Source organism: Pteropus medius, unplaced genomic scaffold (genome assembly GCF_902729225.1).
Source record: "Pteropus medius unplaced genomic scaffold, Ma_sr-lr_union100, whole genome shotgun sequence".
NCBI lineage: Eukaryota > Metazoa > Chordata > Mammalia > Chiroptera > Pteropodidae > Pteropus > Pteropus medius.
This window is the reverse complement of record NW_024349796.1, coordinates 12832020-12839782: the sequence shown is the minus strand read 5'-3', so window position 1 is coordinate 12839782 and position 7763 is coordinate 12832020.

Genomic DNA, 7763 nt, shown 5'->3' with positions numbered 1-7763 from the left:
TTCCTCTGCTTGGACTAATTCTGAGGTGTACTTTATTCTAGAGGGCCCCTGAAGGACCGGGCTGAGGCCTACGCTCTGCAGCACTTCCCCTGAGAGCCTTTGCCTGGCTTCCGTCCTTCCCCGTCCTGTCTCTCACTTCCTTACCTGTGTCCCCTGGAATCACTTCCTAAGTAAATCACTCACGTTAGGATATTCACATCAGGTTTTGCTTCTGGAAAAACTAAGTCCTCAATTTTAGTCGCATATGTTGTTTTTTATTTTTTATTTTAATTTTCTAATTAAAACTGACACTCAGTATTATTTTATGTTAGTTTCAGGTGCACAGTATAGTGGTTAGACATATCATTTACTAAGTTATCTCCCCAATTAGTTCAGTACCCACCTGGCACTGTGCATTCATATGTCTAAATCTTCTCAGACAGCTGTTGGGCAATATTGCCAAAGACATTAATAGACTTTACCAATCTCTGGAACTTTTGGCTTCTCCACCACGTGTAAATATTTCTGTACAGTTAGGTTTAATGCAGTGTGATTTATAACAGCAGTAAAATAGAATGAAAAAATAATCTAAATAAATATACAATAATAGGGGATTTAGTAAGCCATGATACATTCATATCATGGAATATTAGTGACTCAAAGTCAAACTATTTAAGAAACAGGAAAGAAACGAAACACCAAGATTCTTTTCTGTTCATGTAGGATGCTTTTCACCATCCAACCTGCCTACCTAATATCAGCTCTTAAATAAAAACTAGTTCATTCATTAATCTCCTAGTGTTTTAGGAGGCAAGTTTAAATCATCTGGTAGTTAACTGGGAATAAAATTGCACTAGAATATCAGAATCTTGATTCATATCCCAGTTATTCTATTTACCACCTATATGAAGCCTTAAGCAAACCATTTTACTTTCATGACTATGATAGAAATTTGTGTTTCTTCTGTTATGAGGGCAATAAACAATTGGGCTTAATCAACAAAAGGATGTGCCGGCTTCATTGCAGTTGGAGTCAGTAAGATGTATAGAAAATATTAGCCCTAACTAAGTGGTCACATTATCCAGTGGTTTAATCAGAATACCTAGGCCAAAGCTCCGCTGCAGAGTTATAAACGTTAAAAACTGTGTTTGGTAATATCTAAGTCCGCTTGAGGGTGTGAGTGCAGGAGAGATGGACTCTTGTCCCTCAGAATGTACTCTTTCTCTCTTTGATAGGGGTAGAACTTCCGGTTCCTATGGAAAAGTAGATCAAGACTACATTTCTCAGCTTCCTTTGCAGTATAGGGTAGCCACGTGATTAAAGTCTTCCTGGGGTGCAGGCCAATATCATTTGCAATGGCTGGGTGATGCCTGAAGGGGAAGGGATGCCCGCTCTCCTTTACTCATCTTGTAGTTGGAATGTGGTGAGCCATCTTGAGCTGGCAAAAGAAGGTAACGTCCCAGGGGTATATTTCATCTGTGCACGTTCAGTAAATATTGGCCGTTGTTATGAAGAACAGATTCTGGCACATAGCACATACTCGGCAAATACTAGTTTATTTTTGTATTAGTCTGCTTGGGCTGCCGTAACAGTATCTACAGGCTTAAACAACAGAAATGTATTTTCTCACAGATCCAGGGGCCAGAACAAGGTGTCTGAGAACAAGATGTGAACAAATTTGGTTCGTAGTGAGAGGGCTCTTCCTGGCTTGAAGACAGACACTAGCTGTGTCCTCATATGGCCTTTCCTCTCTGTACACAAGAGAGAGAGAGAGAGAGAGAAGAGGGAGGCAAGGGAGGGAAAGAGGGAGAGAAACAGAGACATTGATGTCTCTTCTGTTCTTGGAAGGACTCTAGCTCTGTCAGATTAGGCCCCTATCCCGAGGTAACTTCGTTTAACCTTAATTACTTCCTTACAGGTCCTAAGTCCAAATGCAGTCACGTTGGGGTTCAGGACTTTAACATATGAATTGTAGAGGGACACAGTTCAGTCTGAAACAATTTTGCCCATCCATTAGTGTCTTCGTAGATAGTTATCATAAACAAGAGACCTATCAGTAAACGAGGAGATTCCTGGTAATACGCGTCATGGATTTCCTCAACCTCGATATATAGTTGCAGAGTCCTTTCTGTTGGATGTTCTAAAAATCATATCCTGGTTATATATTTGTCTAAGTGCTTGACATCACTACATTGTTAAGGATTTGATTTTAAATAGATTAAATCAATAATTTGTCTACATAGTGACAAAGTTAGAATACTATTATTTTTGTTTCTCTGCTAATAAAATAATGTTCGAGTTGGCTGAAAGTCATAGTTGAATGTTTTTTCTTCTCTTTTTTCTGAGTCTGTAGCTTTGGCTAGACTCTAATCTCTGCAAATGTAGGATGACGCTTTTCTAGTTCATTACTGACTCATAATAGGTGCTTAACCGTATTTATGAGTAAACGGATCCTTATTTTTCTTCTTTGCGTAGGCTGTAAGCCCTTACATGGATCAGGTTCTGTCTGATGCTTTTTGATACTGATCTTTAACTCACTCAATGTGTAGCATGTTGAAAACTCTTTATAAGGATGAATAGATATGATGAACTATCTAATGGAAATGTTTTAAAAAGTTCAATTGGTAAGACTCTGTGTCTTCAATTTAAGGACCCTTTTTAAAAAACATGTGCATTTTACAGAATTAATTCTAGGTTTTTATCATAAAAATATTGAGCAAGACCCTTTCTGAGATGTTTCTCAAAAAAGCAAAATACAAAAAAACAAAAACAAAACAAACAAACAAAAAAACAGTAAAACAAAAAACAAACCCAACATGTTGATGTTAGTTACAAGGAGATAATATGTTTTCAAATGGAAGCTTTGTTCCATTTTTAATAATATTTCTATATCTTTATAGAATGCCGCAGACCATTTTTTAATAGAAAAGCCCTGAAATAGCTACAATTTAGGCAATAAGGACTCAGAAGTAGAGACACAATACAGAGTCCACCACAAGAATAAGTCAGCTTTCAGGGACCTGTGCACCAAGCACTATGGAAAGGGGGTCATGAAGAAAGGGCTGGGAGGCAGGGGCGTGGGAAAGGGCACAGAGGTAGGAGTGGGCGTAGGTAGGCAACACACAAGGACAGTGACAAGACTGACCTCACTAAAATAGAAGAAGAATATTCCCATATTTCCTCAACAATGAAGAATAACCTTTTCATGAAGGTCATACTCACCACTTGACTATATGAACTCCAGTTTTATTATTTCACTGCATTCAAATTTCTTCCTTAAAATAGTATGCATACACACCTACCTACACACACACGCACACACACACAACGCCTGCAGCATACGCCTCCTGGACACTAAAGGTTCCTCTGGCTATTTGTCAGGCTCTCTACTTCCCTTGGCATTACTTGTATTCTATGTCTAATATCACAGTTTAGCACTAACTTGTTCTTCAGTTTCAGCTCAGTTGTCACCATCTTCCATGGATGTCTTTGGCCTTCCATCAGTCGAATCCCCCTATTATATGCTCTCATAGTCTCAAGCATCTCTTTTTAAAACTTAGCACAATTGTAATTTCACATATTTGTGTATGACAATTTAATTAATATCTGTAACTTCATTAGACAGAGCTTCATTACGGCAGAAACAGTTTCTGATGATGATGATGATGATGATGATGATTGCTATGGACCTGATGTTTATGTCCCCCCAAATTTATGTGTCAAAGCCCCAATCTCCAATGTGAAGGTATATGAAGGTGAGGCTTTTGGGAGATAATTAGGTTTAGATGAGATTCTGAAGGTGGAGCTCCATGATGGGATCAGTATCCTTCTAAGAAGAGAAAGAGACCAGAACTTTCTCTCTGTCATGTGAGGATACAGAAAGAAGGTGGCTGTCTGCAAACCAGGAAAAGAGCCCTCACCAAGAGCTTCATCTTTCTGCACCTTAATCTTAGACTACTCTGTCTCCAGAACTGAGAAATGAATGTCTGTTGTATAATCCACTCAGTCTATGGCATTTCATTATAATAGCCCAAGTTGACTGGAAGCTACTATTACTGTTGTTATTATTACCGCATCATCATCATCATCGTCGTCATCATTATTATTTCCTATTTCCTAGCCCCTAGCATTTAATTGGAGAAAAACATGGCATTAGGGGCAAAGAACTCTGAAATTTTCAATAGGCCCTATCCCCGAGCATCTTGTGTGTGTCGCATGAAAGCTATTATTCCAAATAGTTAGGCTTTTTTAGTGCCTTGACATTCTCTGGCACTTTTGAGGTTGGCACCCAGCATTACTGTAGCTTTCTCTTTTTATATAACTATAGTTCTGTGATTTGCCATGTGCCTGAGCCACTGTGAGCACTTCTCATGCTCAGCTTTGCCTTAGACAGCCTATTTCTTAGGTTGACCAGATGAATTTTGTTCTTGCAAATGAACTTGAGCCTTACTGGCTTCCCCCTGATACAAACTGCTTCTGGAGGATGATGCTCCTTCCATTTCCAAATGAGAAGCTGTTATCAATCGACTTAAGGTTGAACATGGGCCTTATTTCTATTGTGAATCTCTTTGTAGGGCTCACCTAGCTGAACCGATTATGTATTTCTGGGTCTCTTACGAGCAAGCTGCCAACCAGGCCAAACTGTCTGCTGGGGGATTTGAGAAAAATGTTAACTGTGGCTCAGTATGATCTTGGCAAGTTCACAGCTCACCCTGACATTTAGTGGAGACATTCTGTGCACTTAGCACGGTACCCCAGTCCCCCACTTTAGTTAGTGTGATGATTAATTCCATCCTTGTGGGGCAGAGTTCACGGAACCAAAGTGTGTGCTCACGGCCTACAACTATCTGCCCAGGAGACAGAGGCCCCTGGAAACATTTGTAGAACCCAGGTGGTCAGTCCCACGGGACCTGAGCCCTTCTTAGGGTTCAGATGCCTGAACTATTTGCCACATCTTTGGATATTATCAATGCTCCTTTCCGAAAAAAATGCAGGGGCATTTTGGAGTTTTCCACTAGGGGCCACACAGCTCTGGCCTCCACAAGGGCTCAGTGCATATATAACCTCCGGTGAGAACAGTTTAAACGCACCATTAATTCCGCGATGGTCACGAGTAGTTGTGCCCTCTGGGGTTTCAGTGGCGGTGCTATTGGCATCTACTTTCTCATGATTTAGCAATGAAGCCCACAAGCTGTGGCTCTGAATTTTGTTTCTTCTCCACAGTTCGATTTGTTGATTTCTTGACTTTTCAAAATTTTTCTTCAGCTTCACCTACTTGAGTGCCAGTGCTTGGGCACAGGCATAATGTTTTTGTCTCCTTTAAGGCAAGCACGTAAGAGAAAGAACAGGGCCTTATAGTCATCAACTGTCCTAACACCTAGTATAGCACCTGGCAAATTGTGGCGATTGGTATATAAGGTCGAATTGAACAAAATTCTTTTAAATCTTATAAAATTAGAGCTCTGTATCTTCCTGCTGCATTATTTTGATTCTTTAATAGGAAGTGAGATACCAATTATTATCATTATCTTGATATCATTTTCTCAGATGTTGTGCTGGTCATTATAGAAAGAAAATTTTATAAACGTGGTTTGGCTGGTATAGAAATGCTTTAAGATAGGGAGCATTGCCTTGGTTCTATCTGGCCATAGGTACAAGAGAATAAAGACATGCTATCAAAATAGGAATGCTAGGTCATATTTAGATGGTGGAAGATGTTTGGAGTGGGGGCTCAGGTGTCACATATACACAGGTAAGACTTGGGGAGAGGAGTGGCTTTGGGAGTTTCTTGCCAACAGACCACAGAGAATGGAGGCACATTGCACATGTCCAGGAGGCACCACTAACACTGCGATCTATTGAATAGAGCCTCTTCTATGCCCCCTTCTCGACAGAGAGTCTGCCCTTTGTCTGAAATCACTAAAATAGACAGCATCTAGTCCAACCCCTTCATTTTACAGGTACGAAACTGCAACCCAAGATTATGACTTACCCAAGGTCATATAGGTGCTTGATAGCAGAGCTATGCAGAGAATACAGATTTCTGAAATTCAAAGTTAAGATACTACATGTAAAATACCTAGAAAAGAACCTAACACATGGCACATCGAGTGAGCTTAGTGGTGGCCCCAAAGGGCAGCTGCATGTTCACATCTCTGGAACTTGTGTTAACATGTAGACAAAGGGTCCTTCTGTAATTCAGTTCAGGATCTTGAGATGAGATTATCTTGGACCACCTGGATGACAAGTATCCTTCTAAGATGCAAAAGAGGAGAAGACATGGGTACAGGGGAGGAGGCGAAGTGACCAAATAAGCAGAGACGAAAGAAATGCACCCACAAGGAATGCGAACGAACACCAGAAGTTGGAAGAGTCAAAGAACACATTCTCTCCTAGAACTTCCAGGAGTAGGGTGGCCCTGCCGACACCTTGGTTTTGGACTTCGGGACTCCAGAACAAGAAAATAAATTTCTGTTGCTTTAAGTGACCAAGTTCATGATAATTTGTTACAGCAGCCACAGGAAACTAACAGAGTAGGTATCAAATAAGCAAATCCTATTCTTTAAAGTTGTGGTCCATTTCTTCCCTCTGCATGAGAATGTTCATAGATCACTTGCTGTTTTAAGTAAATGGCAGTTAGAGCTACCAGGAGCCTGACTCAGTACCTGGGCCTACCTGGGATCCAGGATAATATAGTGAAGAGAGAGACTAGTGTGGCTCCTTGAATCTTAGGGACTTTTATTGATCTCATGATGCCTACTGAAGCAGGTAATAAAATAGCACAAGTCCAGTTTTCAGGAAGAAATTTTCATAATGATATATCATTTCCGTCCTGTTAATGTTAAATAATTTTCCCCAATTCACCTCACTCCCCAGACACCATAACCATCCACATCCCACAACGTGCTGCAGATGATTTATAGCAGATATGGAAGAAACAAAGTCGCCATTGTGATCTTAGCTCCCAGTTCAGGGCAGATTATGCATCGAGACCCCACTCTTAGCTGCTGCTGAGGGGTCCTTGGCATCATGTGAAAATGTGCCAGCTCCTAAACACCAGAAGAGTTGTCAGGTAGAGCTCAGCACTGTCCATATCTCAAAGCATAGATACATATGGACCCTCCTAGGGTCCAGCCTCCTCAGTAGATGAGACAGTATACAGATACAGAAATCAGATGTGTCAAATAAGGGAAAAAGAAAAGCCACTACTCCTATTACAGAAGTTTTAAGACAAAAGGAAACGCCAGCTGCCACCAGATAGTCCCACAGGAAATGAGATGTCGAATCCTAGAGAACAGTTAAAGTAGCACCCAGGTTGAGCAGAGTGCCAAATCGTCCAGGCTGAGTGCGAAACTTGTTTCTTTATTCTGCACAGGCACAGATTCGTGGTTTTAAAGTGTCTTTCATTCTCTTCCTTGATAACACAACGATGACTGCAGTGAAAGGACTTCAGAAAGGGAAAACAGAGATGCTGATATGTAGCAAGCCTTTTCAGTACCTTAGAAATGAATGAATGAATCAATCAATCTATCTATCTATCTATCTATCTAATATTGCTTGCTTGTTTTTTGATTGTACACAGAGTTTCCTCCTTGTAGTGAATACATCTTGAGGTGACCTGAAGGTACAAAGATACAAGTAATTTGCCTTGGAGCCAGTAATTATCTCATATAGAGATAACTATTTCTCCTAATCTCAGCATTTAAGGGATGATCTTGGATAAGAGACTCAATTTTTGAGAACTCTTGAATCTCTCGGTTAAGTAGTCCAGGCACTCAAATTTC